The sequence below is a fragment of the Camelus bactrianus genome, chromosome 4 (genome assembly GCF_048773025.1).
Source record: "Camelus bactrianus isolate YW-2024 breed Bactrian camel chromosome 4, ASM4877302v1, whole genome shotgun sequence".
In the NCBI taxonomy this organism is placed as follows: domain Eukaryota; kingdom Metazoa; phylum Chordata; class Mammalia; order Artiodactyla; family Camelidae; genus Camelus; species Camelus bactrianus.
The window spans coordinates 5897382-5915452 of record NC_133542.1 but is presented as its reverse complement, the minus strand read 5'-3'; the positions used below and the strand labels follow the sequence as shown (position 1 = coordinate 5915452).

At 41.6% G+C, this 18071-nt stretch overlaps 1 long non-coding RNA gene across 1 annotated transcript in view; it reads left to right on the top strand.

Moving 5' to 3' along the window:
- The window catches only part of LOC141577425 (uncharacterized), a 313952-nt gene that overhangs the window by 226475 nt on the left and 69406 nt on the right, over positions 1 to 18071 (top strand). The gene's annotated exons all lie outside the window — the stretch shown is intronic.

Here is an 18071-nt window from a genome sequence, read left to right as displayed (position 1 = left end):
AAATCAGGGATCTAGAGTGCGTTGTGGGTATTGGTGGGTACATTCAAGAGAGCAAATAGAACTGTGACCTCAGTGAGACAGCAACCGCACTGGTGCGTGAGGTTGAGTTTATCGATATGTCCTATGGCCACATCCACTGCATCTGCAGGACCAGGGACCAATTTGATATTTTGCCAATACAGAACGTGTGGGGATCAATCAGAGATATCATGCATCTGGTCTTAGGGTTCCAGGGGTCGTTGGGTTTGAAATCAGTATTAAAAGATTTAGGATCTGCTATATTCGTAACCTAGACTTGGATAAAGATCTGGTTTGAGGCAGAGGATACGGAACAGCTCTGTGTTTGCTTTCGTGAACCCATGACTCAAGGATGAGAGAACAAGGAAGAGTGGTCAAAGTCCACAGCATGAGAAGATGAAGCATTTCTTACAGCATTATCTCCCAAATGCAGATGCTACATTTTGGACGGCACTGACAGGGTACTGCACCGAGGACACATAGGTCGGTCTTCGGGATCATCCCAGCAGGCCCTGAATTATGACATCCATACATATGCTTCCACTGGTGTTTCTGTAGACAGAGAAGCTCTGGGAAGAACTGGTACCATTGGGACATTCCCATGGCAGTAGAAAGTACAAGCGCACTCTCTGTAGGCACTTTTGGAGACACTCCAAAATGACATACAGAGGAATGCAGACCTGAAAACATATAGAAGCTTCATTTCCAGTAGAGGAAGTGCCTTGTGCCCTTTCAGTACTGTGAGATTAGCGTAATAAAAATGAGGTTCTACTAACTGAAATAGTATGGTGTGTTCATCACAAGAAAGGGAACACCAGCAATTTGAGATATACCAGACAACACACACAGGAACAGGGCATGGCATTAAGGTCTAGGGAAAATTGTCCTCTCAGAAATGCCATGGAATTGCTTACACCAAATACTCTAAAGTTTTCATAAATCCAATCCCTATAAGTCTATACTACATACCTGCTAGTACTTGAAGGGTAGAGAAAAAGAAGTATAGAAAAAAAAAACAGGAAGTGCCATTTTCTGTTCCAAAGTGATTGAAGGCCCAAAAAATAAGCTTTCAAACAACTAGACGGCAGAACGCTACCAGAGAAAGCACTGAAAATGGAAGTGAGGAAAACACTGATGAACAGCAGGGCCTCTGAATAACAAAAGGCAGAATACCAGAAAAGGGGAAGAGAAAGTCTAAAGAAGAACCCAATAAAGACAGAAAACTCAATGGGTGAGATAATAACTGGGCTAAAGTCAGTCCTAAGCAGACTACAAAATGCAGAGGGACTCGTGAATGACTGTGATGACAGGGGAACAGAAATCAATCTATCAGAAGAAGACACAGAAAAGCAAGTGCAAACCAATGCAAACATCGCTGTTGAATCATGGGTTAAGACAAAGCAGGAAAGAATAGGACTCATAGAATTCCCAAATGGAAAAGCAAGAGAAAAAATAAAAATTCTGAAAAGGAATTTGTAAAAAAATCAGAATGAAACTTGCTGAAAGCAAAGAAAGGATCATCTATACGAATTCAGGAAGTACACAGCGTCCAAATGAGGTGGAATATCTATAGACCAACAAGGAGCTGTAGAATTCAAATAAACAAATTTCATGATCATCCCAGTGATGTAAAATGCACCTCGAGGAAAGCAAATTGGTCACAACAGAACCTCCAGAGGGGTTTCAGCTGATATCTCGGCAGAAATTTTGCTGCACGGGGAGAAGTGTGAGGACATAGACCATATCCTGAATGAGAAAAAGCTGCAATCTAGGGTAGCCTATGCCAAATGACCGCCGTTTATAACAACGGCAGAGCTAGGGAATTTCACTGACCGTCAAACCTTAAAAGATTTCAGCAGTTTGAGACTGATCCTAAAACAAAAATTGAGAATCCTTCCCCGAGTAGAAAAGTAGCATGATGAAATGGAAATAACAAAACCATTATTGCAAATGAAAGAAGAGCCTGAGTTGCAAAGAAGTAAGAAGAAGAAGGCAAGGAGGACATCAAAATCCTAAAGATGGGAGAGGGTAGCAGGAAATCATAGGTGATTTTAAGCACTATCTTAAGTGAATCAGCTTACATGACTGTCTGTCTGAAGCAAAAGGAGAGATGCATGGCCTAATGTGTTTGCAAAATAAACAAACAATCAGACAAACAAACAAACACCAAAAGTTTACAGTTGGCTGACATATACCAAACAACCATGATTATTAAAAACAAAATACTCAAAGTGATGTCAAGGATCATTCAGCACGCAATGACCCAGTATCGCGGCTAGCATGTACTCAAAACACTTGTATTCAGAACACAGACGCGTGCATTAGTATTCATAGATACTGATCCAGAAGTGCATATCTTGACCCAAACCAAATGATGGTTTTCAACAACAGTGGGTCATAGAAAGGGATATAGACTTTCAAGAATTCCAACAGGATGAATGACTGCCATATTCTAACCTAGGTAGAGAAGAAATGGCATAAGCCTATAACAAAGACAAGTAGCTCTGCAAAACTGTACTAAGAGCAAAAGAGACATACAGGAAAGTGCACGTTGGGATTGGTTTCATTTCTAGGAATTTCAGCCCCCATGAAAAAAACGGATCCATGTTCTGAGAGTGTGGGTGTTTCAGCAGAAAGCAACAGACGGATATGTATTCTGGGTGAATGGATATTACACAAGCATGAGTTTCCTGGAGTGGGTCACTTTGTACTGTGAACTGTTAGAAAGTTTATAGAGCTGTCAATCGATAAACTGAACATGGACACACTTCCCTCCGTTTTTACTGTGTATACAGATCTGAACAAAAGGAAAGAGGGAAGAGAAAAGACCATGGGACCCTTGTTGATATAATCACATTTCACTAAGGAACCTCTCGTCTAATGCAGCCTCTCCCCCAACACTGACTTAATGCATCAACCACTGTGAATCTCACTTACCGGTTGGATTCCAGGTAGAATGTTGGTGTGTACCATGAGGCTTGTTGCGGCTGGTGGATCCAATGTAACTGGGCAGAATTCTGTTGGTGGATCTGTGTGATGGAGGGGCTGCCGCCCTATGTGGAGATTGGCTTAAGTCTTTGGTTCGGGAAGCTGTGTAAGTTGGAGATACTGTTGCTGCCCAAAGACCTGAGTTCACGGGTCAGTTTCCAGAATCTGAAAGGGCATACAGTGGAAGAACTACCTGTCATCAGATTAATGCTGAGGCTCCGAGGTACATTCAGACTTGCCCATTCTTGTTGACGTCGACTTTATGGGAGACAAGAAGAGAAGTTGGAAGAAAAGCTGGCTGCATGGATTGAGGAGATGTGCGAACACATTGATGAGAGTTGTTCTGCTACAGTGAAGAATATAGTCATGGAGACATCTCTAGAGTATACCAGGGTCGAAAGAAATTCATGAGAGCTAATGAACCACGCTGATACTGGCAGAAACATACTGAGTGTGAACTTGTACTTGAGAAATATACTCGATTCTCTGCTCCAAGAATGGGTCCATGATTACCGATGTCCAAAAGACAAGAGATGGCAGAGATGATAAAAGCGCTCATGTTATTGGAAAAGTTCATGAGAATCCACACATCCCAAGGGGCAGTTATTAATCATTCATACCAAAATGCACCAAGCCCAAGTAAGCCGATTCCCAGGTTTGTGCCTAGCTATCAATCACATGCTCTTCCCTCCACTCCACTCAGACATCCATTTCAAAGGATCAGAACCTGAGCTGCAATGAATCCAGTATTAGGAGAGCAATCCCCTCCTAGAATCAGAGTACATCCTCTTTCACACTCGGTAAACAGTGAACTCCTTAAAGGTCAAATACTCTCGACTAAAATAGATAAGAAATGAACACTTAGCTCACACAAAGGAATGATGACCTTGCCGTAGATTCAGGAAATGCTGGGATTATGTATTCTCTGGGCTGAAAGGAGTGTGGTAAGTGAGTGGAATATTTGACTGAACTTGAACATGTATTAGGCCTCAGTTTTTCAAGACAGTACAGGAAAATATTTGAAGTCAGATAGTGAACTGAACTGTAAAATTCGCCAAACACATTAAAGACACATGTTATGTGGACCGTCTTTCACTTCCGTCAAGCCCCGGGTGCAATATCTTGGATGTGCAGACTTGGTTGTGTTAAATTGCTTTATCCAACATGATCAGATGATTAAGCGTTCTCAGCACTGATAGAAGAACACCTGGTTCTCTATAGCATAGCATAGCTACAGCAGGGATCTCAAAGTTAAATGCCTCTAGGTGCTTTTGCAATCAAGCCTAAATATATATATTCTGTGCAGATTTTCTTGTATATTCCTAAAGAGGAATGATACCCCTTGAAATGCTAACATTGCCTAGTATGTGTCATTGGGAGTAAAGGGCAGCAGGTGCACAAGGGAAACACAGGTTGGGGGTTATTTCATAGTTCCAATAGGTATTTAATGGTTCCTATTGTTGTTGGATGCTTAAAGAGAAAAGAGTTGGCATGTCCCCTTCAAACTTTTGGACTGTTATTTTACATTGAGTCTGCCTGGTTTTTCCTTAGAGCTGACAAAATGTTACAAAAATTGAAAAGTCTGGCTTCTAGGTTGATGAGGTAATTTTCAAAAAATAACTTCACTTTCATATAAATCCCAAAACACGTAAATTAAAACTATTAACCTTCTTAAAGACTGCAACTGCCTTGTCAACATAATGTCAAAGCTGGAGTCATCGGACAATCCATACGACCATGGCTGTAAAGAAAATGGAGCTAAACAAATATTCAATTTCTGTGAATTATTTGTGAAAAGTGTTGATTTGTCGATGTCCAGTAGGCAGAGAACCAGTGCAAACTGCTCTCACTAGCTCCCATAAACAAAACTTTGTAAACATACACTCACCCAGGCCTTGGCATAGGACAATTGCATAAGAGTGGTCTGTTAATTCCAAAGACAGGATGAGGCCTCAAAAAAAAGGAAGCAGGAAATGGCAAATTTGAGAATGGAAACCAGTGCAGGATCTGACCTCTGGTAATGGAGCATCAAAGGTGAAACTCTATTTTCCTTGGAAGCACACTCTCAAGCGGGCAGCAGGCACGGGATTGAAGGTGATGCGCTGAGTATTAGCAGAGTGCACAGAAGATGCTTGGCTGACAGAACTCAAAGAAATCAGCTCAAAATATCCCCACAATTGAATCTGAGACCAAGATCCGAGCTGCCAAATCTGACCTAGCAGAGGCAGCGGTAAAAGAGGGATAGGGCTACGGATGATGGCACACGCAGAACTCAGGGATTTAGAGTGTGTTGTGGGTATTGGTGGGTACTTTCAAGAGAGCAAACATAACTGTGATCTCAGTGAGACAGAAACCGCACTGGCGGGTGAGGTTGAGTTTATCGATATATCCTATGGCCACATCCACTGTATCTGCAGGACCAGGGTCCAATTTGACATTTTGCCAATAGAGAACGTGTGGGGCTCAATCAGAGGAATCATGCATCTGGACTGAGAGTTCCAGGGGGTGTTCGGTATGAAATCAGTATTAAAAGATTTAGGATCTGCTTAATTCATAACCTGGATTGGGAATACAGTCTGGTTTGAGGCAGAGGATGCGGAACAGCTCTGTGGTTGCCTTCGTGAACCCATGACTCAAGAATGAGAGAACAAGGAAGAGTGGTCAAAGTCCACAGCATGAGAAGATGAAGCATTACTTACAGCATTATCACCCAAATGCGGAAGCTACATTTTGGACGGCACTGACAGGGTACTGCACCGACGACACATAAGTCGGTCTGCGGGATCATCCCAGCAGGCCCTGAAGTGTGTCATCCATACATATGCTTCCACTGGTGTTTCTGTAGACAGAGAAGCTCTGGGAAGAACTGGTAACATTGGGACATTCCGATGGCATTAGAAAGTACAAGTGCACTCTCTGTTGGCTGTTTTGGAGATATTCCAAAATGACATACAGAAGAATTCAGAGCTGAAAACCTATAGAAGCTTCATTCCCACTAGAGGAATTTCACTGTGCCCTTTCAGAATTGTGAGATTAGTGTAATAAAAATGAGGTTCTACTAACTGAAAGAGTATGGTGTTTTCATCACAACAAAGGCAACACCAGGATTTAGAGATATACCAGACAACACACACAGGAACAGGGCAGGGCATCAAGGTCTAGGGAAAATTGTCCTCACAGAAATAACTTGGAATTGCATACACCAAAGAGTCTAAAGTTTGCACTTAACCAAGCCCTATAAATCTATATTAGATACATGAAATTACTTGAAATGTAGAGTAAAACAAGTATAGTAAAATAAACAGGATGTACCATTTTCAGTTCCAAAGAGATTGAAGGCCCAAAAAATAAGCTTTCACACAACTAGACTGCAAAACGTTTCCAGAGCATGCTCTGAAAATAGAGGTGAGGAAAACACTGATGAACAACAGTGCCTCAGAATCACAAAAGGCAGAATACCAGAAAAGGGGAAGAGAAAGTCTAAAGAAGAAAATAATAAAAACAGAAAAGGCAATGGATGTGATAAAAACTGGGCTAAGGTCAATCCTAAGCAGACTACATAATGCAGAGGGACTCGTGAATGACTGTGAGGACAGGGGAACAGAAATCCCTCGACCAGAAGAAGGAACAGAACAGCAAGTGCAAACCAAACCTAACATCACTGTTGAATCCTGGGTTAAGAGAAACAGGATTAGAATAGGACTCATAGGATTCCCAAATGGAAAAGCAAGTGATAAAATAAAAAATTCTGAAAAGGAATATGTAGAAAAATCAGAATGAAACTTGCTGAAAGCCAAGAAATTATCATCTAAACGAATTCAGGAAGTACACAGCGTCCAAAAGAGGTGGAATACCAATAGACCAACAAGCAGCTGTAGAATTCAAATAAAAAAAGTTCATGATCATCCCAGTGATGTAAAATGCACCTCGAGGAAAGCAACTTAGTCACAACAGAACCTCCAGAGGGGATTCAGCTGATATCACGGCAGAAATTTTGCAACACTGGGAGGAGTGCCAGGACATAGACCATATCCTGAATGAGAAAAATCTGCAATCTAGGGTAGCCTATGCCAAATGACCGCCGTTTATTACAACGGCAGAGCTAGGGAATTTCACTGACCAGCAAACCTGAAAAGAATTCAGCAGTTTGTGACTGATCCTAAAACATAAATTGAGAATCCTACCCTGAGTAGAAAAGTAGCAAGATGAAATTGAAATATCGAAACCATTATTGCAAATGCAAGAAGAGCCTGAGTTGCAAAGCAGTAAGAAGAAGAAGGCAAGGAGGACATCAAAATCCTAAAGATGGGAGAAGGTAGCAAGAAATCATAGGTGATTTTAAGCACTATCTTAAGTGAATCATCTTACATGACTGTCTGTCTGAAGCGAAAGGAGAGATGCATGCATTAATGTGTTTGCAAAACATACAAACAATCAGACAAACAAACAAAAACCAAAAGGCTACAGTTGGCTGACATATACCAAAAAACCATGGATATTGAAAACAATATACTCAAAGTGATGTCAAGGATCATTCAGCACTCATCGACCCAGTATCGCTTTTAGCATGTACTCAACACACTTGTATTCAGAAAACAGACGCGTGCATTACTATTCATAGATACTGATCCAGAAGTGCATATCGTGATCCAACACAAATGACGGTTTTGAAAAAGTGTGGGTCATAGAACGGGATATAGTATTATAAGTCTTCCAACAGGATGAATGAATAATATATTCTACGCTTTGTAGGGAAGAAATGGCATAAGCCTTTAACAAAGATAAGTAGCTCTGCGAAATTGTACTAAATGCAAAAGAGACAGACAGGAAAGTGCACATTGGGATTGGTTACAATTCTAGGAATTTCAGCCCCCATGAAACAAATGGATACATGTTCTGAGAGTGTGGGTGTTTCAGCAGAAAGCAACAGACGGATATGTAATCTGGGTAAATGGATATTACACAAACATGAGTTTCCTTGAGTGGGTCTCTGTGTACTGTGAACTCTTAGAAAGTTTAAAGACGTGTGAATCCATAAACTGATCATGGACACACTTCCCTCCGTTTGTACTGTGTATACAGATCTGAACAAAAGGAAAGAGGGAAGAGAAAAGGACCATGGGACCCTTGTGGATAGAATCACATTTCCCTTAGGAAACTCTGGTCTAATGCAGCATCACCCCCAACAAGGACTTGATGCATCAAACCCTGGGGATGGCAGTTACCTGTTGGATTCCAGATGGAATGTTGGTGTGAACCACGAGGCTTCTTGCGGCTGGTGGATCCAAGGAAACTGGGCAGAATTCTGTGGGTGGATCAGTTTGATGGTGGGTCTGCTGACCTATGTGGAGATTGGCTTAGGTCTTTTGTTCGGGTAGCTGAGTAAGTTCGAGATACAGCTGCTGCCCAAATACCTGAGTTCACGGGTCAGTTTCCAGAATCTGAAAGGGCAGACAGTGGAAGATCTGCCTGTCATCAGCTTACTGGTGAGGCTCCGAGGTGTTTTCAGAATTGCCCAGTCCTGTTGACGTCGACTTTATGGGAGACACGAAGAGAAGCTGGCAGAAAAAATGGCTGCATGGATTGAGGAGATGTGCGAACACATTGATGAGAGTTCTTCTGCTACAGTGGAGAATATCGGCATGCAGACATCTCTAGAGCATACCAGGCTCGAAAGACATTCATGAGAGCTACTGAACCTCTGTGATACTGGCAGAACCATTCGGAGTGTCAACGTGCACTTGAGAAAGTCACTCAATTCTCTGCTCCAAGAACGGGTCCAAGATTCCTGACGTCTAAAAGAGAAGAGATGGCAGAGATGATAAAAGCGCTCATGTTCTTGGAAGAGGTCGTGAGAATCCACACATCCCAAGGGGCATTTACGAATCATTCAGACCGAAATGCACCTAGCCCAGGTAAGCATATTCCCACGTTTGTGCCTAGCTATCAATCACATGCTCTTCCCTCCACTGCAGTCAGGCATCCATTTCAAAGTATCAGAACCTGAGCTGCAATGAATCCAGTAGGAGGAGAGCAAGCTCCTACTAGAATCAGAGTTCCTCCTCCTTCACACTCGGTGAACAACAGTGAACTCATTAAAGGTCAAATACTCTTGACTAAAATACATAGGAATTGAATACTTAGCTCACACAATGAAATGATTACCTTCCCGTAGATTCAGCAAATGCTGGGTTTATGTATTCTTAGGGCTGAAAGGAGTGTGGGAAGTTTGAGGAATCTTTGACTGAACATGTATATGTATTAGGCCTCAGTTTCTCAAGACAGTACATGAAAATATTAGAAGTCAGATAGTGAACTGAACTGTAAAAGTCGCCAAACACATTAAAGACACAAGTTTTGTGCACCGTCTTTCCCTAACTTCAAGCCCCGTGTTCAATATAATTTGGGGGTGCAGACATGGTTGTGTTAAATTGCTTTACCCAAGATGATCGGAAGATTAAGCCTTCTCAGCACTGATAGAAGAACACCTGGTTCTCAATAGCCTAGCATAGCTGCAGCAGGTTTCTCATAGTTAAATGCCTCTAGGTGCTTTTGGAATCAAGCCTAAATTTGTATATTCTATTTAGATAGTCTTGTATAATCCTAGAGAATAATGTTACCCCTTGTAATGCCAACATTGCCTAGTATGTGTCATTGGGAATAAAGGGCACCACATGCACAAGGGAAACCCAGGTTGGGGGTTATTTCATGGTTCCAATAGTTATTTCATTGTTCCTTTTGTTGTTGGAGGCTTCAAGAGAAAAGAGTTGGCATGTCCCCTTCAAACTTTTGGACTGCTATTTTACATTGAATCTGTCTGTTTTTCAGTTAGAGCTGACAAAATGTAACAGATATTGTCAAGTCTGGCTTCTACGTTGATTTGGTAATTTTCAAAAACTAACTTCAATTTCATATAAATCTCAAAACACATAAATCGATACTATTAATCTTCTTAAAGCCTGCAATTGCCTTATCAACATAAAGTCAAAGCTGTTGTCTTCGGACAAACTTTCTGACCATGGCTGTAAAGAAAACGAAGCAATACAAATATCCAATTTCTGTGAATTATTTGTGAAAAGTGTTGATTTATCGGTGCCCATTAGGCAGAGAACCACTGCAAACAGTTCTCACTAGCTACCATATACAAAATATTGTAAACATTCAATCATCCTTCCCTTGGCACAGGACACTTGCGGAAGAGTGGTCTGTTACTTCCAAAGACAGGATGAGGCGACAGAAATCCTGGAAGCAGGAAAAGGCAAAGTAGAGAATGGAAACCAGTGCAGGATCTGACCTCTGGTAATGGAGAATCAAAGGTGAAACTCTGTTTTCCTTGGAAGCACACTCTCAAGCGGGCAGCAGGCATGGGATTGAAGGTGATGCGCTGAGTGTTAGAAGAGTGCACAGCAGATGCTAGGCTGACAGAACTCAAAGAAATCAGCTCAAAATATCCCCACAATTGAATCTGAGACCAAGATCCGAGCTGCCAAATCTGAGCTAGCAAAGACAGCGAAAAAAGTGGGATAGGGCTACGGATGATGGCCCTCGCAGAACTCAGGGATCTAGAGTGCGTTGTGGGTTTTGGTGGGTACTTTCAAGAGAGCAAAGAGAACTGTGACCTCAGGGAGACAGCAACAGCACTGGCGCGTTAGGTTGAGTTTAACGATATGTCCTATTGCCACAACCACTGCATCTGCAGGACCAGAGTCCAATTTGATATTTTGCCAATAGAGCACCTGTGGGGCTCAATCAGAGGTATCATGCATCTAGACTGAGTGTTCCAGGGGGTATTGGGTTTGAAATCTGTATTAGAAGATTTATAATCGGATATATTCAAAACCTGGATTGGGATTACAGTCTGGATTGAGGCAGAGGATGCGGAACAGTTCTGCGTTTGCCTTCGTGAACACATTAATCAAGAATGAGAGAACCAAGAAGAGTGGTCAAAGTCCACAGCATGAGAAGATGAAGCATTTCTTACAGCATTATCACCCAAATGCAGATGCTAAATTTTGGACGGCACTGACAGGGTACTGCACAGACGACACATAGGTCGGTTTTCGGGATCATCCCAGCAGGCTCTGAAGTATGACATTAATACATATGCTTCAACTGGTGTTTCTGTAGACAGAGAAGCTCTGGGAAGAACTGGTAATTTTGGGACATTCCCATGGCAGTAGAAAGTACAAGCGCACTCTCTGTTGGCTGTTTTGGAGACATTTCAAAATGTCATACAGAAGAATGCAGAGCTGAAAACCTATAGAAGCTTCATTTCTACTAGAGGAAGTGCCCTGTGCCCTTTCAGAATTGTGAGATTAGTGTAATAAAAATGAGGTTCTACTAACTGAAAGAGTATGGTGTGTTCATCACAACAAAGGGAACACCAGGATTTAGAGATATACCAGACAACACACACAGGAACAGGGCATGGCATCAAGGTCTAGGGAAAATTGTCCTCACAAAAATAACTTGGAATTGAGTACACCAAAGAGTCTAAAGTTTGCACTTAACCAAGCCCTATAAGTCTATATTAGATACATGATAGTACCTGAACTGTAGAGTAAAAGAAGTATAGTAAAAGAAACAGGGAGTACAATTTTCAGTTCCAAAGAGACAGAAGGCCCAAAAAATAAGCTTTCAAACAACTAGACGGCAGAACGATACCAGAGCAAGCTCTGAAAATGGAGGTGAGGAAAACACTGATGAACCACATTTCCTCAGAATCACAAAAGGCAGTATACCAGAAAAGGGGAAGTGAAACTCTAAAGAAGAACCCAATAGTATCAGAAAACTCAATGGATGAGATAAAAACTGGGCTAAAGTCAATCATAAGCAGACTACATAATGCAGAGGGACTCGTGAATGACTGTGAGGACAGGGGAACAGAAATCCCTCGACCAGAAGAAGGAACAGAACAGCAAGTGCAAACCAAACCTAACATCACTGTTGAATCCAGGGTTCAGAAAATGCAGGTAAGAATAGGAATCATAGGATTTCCAAATGGAAACGCAAGAGATAAGATAATAAATTCTGAAAAGGAATTTGTAGAAAAATCAGAATGAAACTTGCTGAAAGCCAAGAAAGTATCATCTATACGTATTCAGGAAGTACACAGCGTCCAAAAGAGGTGGAATACCAATAGACCAACAAGCAGCTGTAGAATTCAAATAAACAAATTTCATGATCATCCAAGTGATGTAAAATGCACCTCGAGGAAAGCAACTAAATCAAAATAGAATCTCCAGAGGGGTTTCAGCAGATATCTCGGCAGAAATTTTGCAGCACGGGGAGGAGTGCCAGGACATAGACCATATCCTGAATGAGAAAAAGCTGCATTCTAGAGTAGCCTATGCCAAATGTCCGCCGTTTATAACAACGGCAGAGATAGGGAATTTCACTGACCAGCAAACCTGAAAAGAATTCAGCAGTTTGAGACTGATCCTAAAACAAAAATTGAGAATCCTACCCTAAGTAGAAAAGTAACAAGATGAAATGGAAATAACAAAACCATTATTGCAAATGAAAGAAGAGCCTGAGTTGCAAAGCAGTAAGAAGAAGAAGGCAAGGAGGACATCATAATCCTAAAGATGGGAGAGGGTAGCAGGAAATCATAGGTGATTTTAAGCACTATCTTAAGTGAATCAGCTTACTTGACTGTCTGAACAAAAGGAGAGATGCATGGCCTAATGTGTTTGCAAAACAATCAGACAAACAAACAAACACCAAAAGGTTACAGTTGGCTGACTTATACCAAACAACCATGATTATTCAAGACAAAATACTCAAAGTGATGTCAAGGATCATTCAGCACGCATCAACATATTATCGCTATTAGCATGTACTCAACACACTTGTTTTCAGAAAACAGACGCGTGCATTACTATTCATAGATACTGATACAGAAGTGCATATCGTGAGCCAACAAAAATGACGGTTTTGAATAAGAGTGGGTCATAGAACGGGATATAGACTTACAAGTCTTCCAACAGGATGAACGAATGCCATATACTACCCTACGTAGTGAAGAAATGGCACAAGCCTATAACAAAGAAAAGTAGCTGTGCAAAACTGTACTAAGTGCAAAAGAGACAGACAGGATAGTGCACGTTGGGATTGGTTTCATTTCTAGGAATTTCAGCCCCCATGAAAAAAATGGATCCATTTTCTGAGAGTGTGGGTGTTTCAGCAGAAAGCAACAGACGGATATGTAATCTGGGTGAATGGATATTACACAAACATGAGTTTCCTTGAGTGGGTCTCTGTGTACTGTGAACTGTTAGAAAGTTTAAATAGGTGTGAATCCATAAACTGATCATGGACCCTCTTCCCTCCATTTGTACTGTGTATACAGATCTGAAAAAAAGGAAAGAGGGAAGAGAAAAGGACCATGGGACCCTTGTGGATAGAATCACATTTCCCTTAGTAAACTCTGGTCTAATGCAGCATCACCCCCAACACGGTCTTGATGCATCAACCACTGTGGTTGGCAGTTACCGGTAGGATTCCAAGTGGAATGTTGGTGTGCACCACGAGGCTTGTTGCGGCTGGTGGATCCAAGGTAACTGGGCAGAAATCTGTGGGTGGATCAGTTTGATGGTGGGTCTGCTGCCCTATGTGGAGATTGGCTTAGGTCTTTTGTTCGGGAAGCTGAGTAAGTTCGAGATACTGCTGCTGCCCAAAGACCTGAGTTCACGGGTCAGTTTCCAGAATCTGAACGGGCAGAGAGTGGAAGATCTGCCTGTCATCAGCTTACTGGTGAGGCTTCAAGGTATTTTTAGACATGCCCAGTCCTGTTGACATCGACTTTATGGGAGACACGAAGAGAAGCTGGCAGAAAAACTGGCTGCATGGATTGAGGAGATGTGCGAACACATTGATGAAAGTTTTTCTGCTACAGTGGAGAATATCGGCATGGAGACATCTCTAGAGCATACCAGGCTCGAAAGACAGTCATGAGATCTACTGAACCTGGCTGATACTGGTAGAAACATACGGAGAGTCAACGTGCCTTTTAGAAAGATACTCGATTCTCTGCTCCAAGAACAGGTCCAAAATCCCTGACATCTAAAAGACAAGAGATGGTAGAGATGATAAAAGCGCTCATGTTTTTGGAAGAGGTCATGAGAATCCACACATCCCAGGGGGCATTTACGAATCATTCAGACCGAAATGAACCAGGCCCAGGTAAGCCTATTCCCACGTTTGTGCCTAGATATCAATCACATGCTCTTCCCGCCACTCCACTCAGTCATCCATTACAAAGGATCAGAACCTGAGCTGCAATGTATCCAGTAGGAGGAGAGCAAGCCCCTACTAGAATCAGAGTTCCTCCTCCTTCACACTCGGTTAACAGTGATCTCCTTAAAGGTAAAATACTCTCGACTAAAATAGATAGGATTTGAATAATTAGCTCACACAAATAATTGATGACCTTCCCATAGATTAAGGAAATGCTGGGGTTATGTTTTCTTTGGGCTGAAAAGAGTGTGGGATGTGAGGGGAATCCTTGAATGATCTTTATGTATTAGGCCTCAGATTTTCAAGACAGTACAGGAAAATATTAGAAGTCAGATAGTGAACTGAACTGTAAAAGTCGCCAAACACATTAAAACACAGTTTATGTGGACAGTCATTAACTTCCGTCAAGCCCTGGGTGCAGTATATCTTGCAAGTGCAGACTTGGTTGTGTTAAAAAGCTTTACCCAACATGATAGGATGATTAAGCCTTCTCAGCACTGATAGAAGAGCACATGGTTCTCAATTGACTAGCATAGCTGCAGCAGGTTTCTCATAGTTAAATGACTCTAGGTGCTTTTGGAATCAAGCCAAAATGTATATATTCTGTTTAGATTTTCTTGTATATTCCTAGAGGGGAATGTTACCCCTTGAAATGCCAACATTGCCTAGTATGTGTCATTGGGAGTAAAGGACATCAGGTGCACAAGGGAAACCCAGGTTGGGGGTTATATCATGGTTCCAATAGGTATTTCATTGTTCCTTTTTTGTTGGAGGCATTAAGAGAAAAGAGTTGGCATGTCCCCTTCAAACTTTTGGACTGCTATTTTACATTGAGACTGTCTGTTTTTTCCTTACAGCTGACAAAATCTTACACAAATTGTCAAGTCTGGCTTCTAGGTTGTTTTGGTAATTTTCAAAATCTAACTTCACTTTCATATAAATCCCAAAACACGTAAATCTATACTATTAACCTTCTTAAAGACTACAACTGCCTTATCAACCTGTCAAACCTGGAGTCTTCGGACAAACCTTCCGACCATGGCTGTAAAGAATAAGGAGCGAAACCAATATCCAATTTCTGTGAATTATTTGTGAAAAGTGTTGATTTATTGATGCCCAGTAGGAAGAGAACAAGTGCAAACTGCTCTCACTAGCTACCATACACAAAATATTGTAAAAACAAACTCACCCAGCCCTTGGCACAGGACACTTGACTAAGAGTGGTCTGTTAATTCCAAAGACAGGATGAGGCCTCAGAAAAACCGGAAGCAGGAAAAGGCAAAGTAGAGAATGGAAACCAGTGCAGGATCTGACCTCTGGTAATGTAGCATAAAATGTGAAACTCTGTTTCCCTTGGAAGCACACTCTCAAGCGGGCAGCAGACACGGGTTTCAAGGTGATGCGCTGAGTGTTAGAAGAGTGCACAGCAGATGCTTGGCTGACAGAACTCAAAGAAATCAGCTCAAAATATCCCCACAATTGAATCTGAGACCAAGATCCAAGCTGCCAAATCTGAGATAGCAGAGGCAGCGGAAAGAGCGGGATAGGGCTAGGGATGATGGCTCTCGCAGAACTCAGGGATCTAGAGTGCGTTGTGGGTTTTGGTGGGTACTTTCAAGAGAGCAAAGAGAACTGTGATCTCAGTGAGATAGCAAACGCACTGGCGCATGAGGTTGAGTTTATCGATATGTCCTATGGCCACATCCACTGCATCTGCAGGACCAGGGTCCAGTTTGACATTTTGCCAATAGAGCACCTGAGGGGCTCAATCAGAGGTATCATGCATCTGGACTGAGGGTTCCAGGGGGCGTTGGGTTTGAAATCAGTATTAAAAGTTTTAGGATATGCTACATTCATAACCTGGATTGGGATTACAGTCTGGTTTGAGGCAGAGAATGAGGAATAGCTCTGTGGTTGCATTCGTGAAAACATAACTCAAGAATGAGAGAACTAGGAAGAGTGGTCAAAGTCCACAGCATGAGAAGATGAAGCATTTCTTACAGCATTATCACCCAATTGCAGATGCTACATTTTGGACGGCACTGACATTGTACTGCACCGAGGAAACATTGGTCGGTCTGCGGGAACATCCCAGCAGGCCCTGAAGTATGACATCCATATATATGCTTCCACTGGTGTTTCTGTAGACAGAGAAGCTCTGGGAAGAACTGGTAATTTTGGGACATTCCCATGGCAGTAGAAAGTACAAGCGCACTCTCTGTTGGCTGTTTTGGAGACATTTAAAAATGACATACAGAAGAATGCAGAGCTGAAAACCTATAGAAGCTTCATTTCCACTAGAGGAAGTGCCCTGTGCCCTTTCAGAATTGTGAGATTAGTGTAATAAAAATGAGGTTCTACTAACTGAAAGAGTATGGTGTGTTCATCACAACAAAGGCAACACCAGGATTTAGAGATATACCAGACAACACACACAGGAACAGGGCATGGCCTCAAGGTCTAGGGAAAATTGTTCTTACAAAAATAACTTGGATTTGCGTACACCAAAGTGTCTAATGTTTGCATGTAACCAAGCCATATAAGTCTAAATTAGTTACATGATTGTACTTGACCAATAGAGTAAAAGAAGTATAATAAAAGAAACAGGAAGTGCCATTTTCAGTTCCAAAGAGATTGAAGGCCCAAAAAATAAGCTTTCAAACAACTAGACGGCAAAACCATAACAGAGCAAGCTCTGAAAATGGAGGTGAGGAAATCACTGATGAACCACAGTGCCTCAGAATAACAAAAGGCAGAATAACAGGAAAGGGAAAGAGAAACTCTAAAGAAGAACACAATAGTATCAGAAAACTCAATGGATGAGATAAAAACTGGGCTAAAGTCAATCATAAGCAGACTACATAATGCAGAGGGACTCGTGAATGACTGTGAGGACAGGGGAACAGAAATCCCTCCATCAGAAGAAGACACAGAAAAGCAAGTGCAAACCAACGCTAACATCACTGTTGAATCCTGGGTTAAGAAAATGCAGGTAAGAATAGGACTCATAGGATTCCCAAATGGAAAAGCAAGAGATAAAATAATAAATTCTGAAAAGGAATTTGTAGAAAAATCAGAATGAAACTTGCTGAGAGCCAAGAAAGTATCATCTATACGAATTCAGGAAGTACACAGCGTCCAAAAGAGTTGGAATACCAATAGACCAACAAGCAGCTGTAGAATTAAAAATAAACAAATTTCAAGATCATCCCAGTGATGTAAAATGCACCTCGAGGAAAGCAACCAAGTCACAACAGAACCTCCAGAGGGGTTTCAGCTGATATATCGGCAGAAGTTTTGCAGCACAGGGAGGAGTGCCAGGACATAGACCATATCCTGAATGAGAAAAATCTGCAATTTAGGGTAGCCTATGCCAAATGACCGCCGTTTATAACAACGGCAGAGCTAGAGTATTTCACTGTCCGGCAAAACTTAAAAGAATTCAGCAGTTTGAGACTGATCCTAAAACAAAAATTGAGAATCCTACCCTGAGTAGAAAAGTAGCAATATGAAATGGAAATAACAAAACCATTATTGCAAATGCAAGAAGAGCCTGAGTTGCAAAGAAGTAAGAAGAAGAAGGCAAGGAGGACATCAAAATCCTAAAGATGGGAGAGGGTAGCAGGAAATCATAGGTGATTTTAAGCACTATCTTAAGTGAATCTGCTTACATGACTGTCTGTCTGAAGCAAAAAGAGAGATGCATGCCCTAATGTGTTTGCAAAACAAACAATCAGACAAACAAACAAACACCAATAGGTTACAGTTGGCTGACATATAACAAACAAACATGAATATTCAAGACAAAATACTCAAAGTGATGTCAA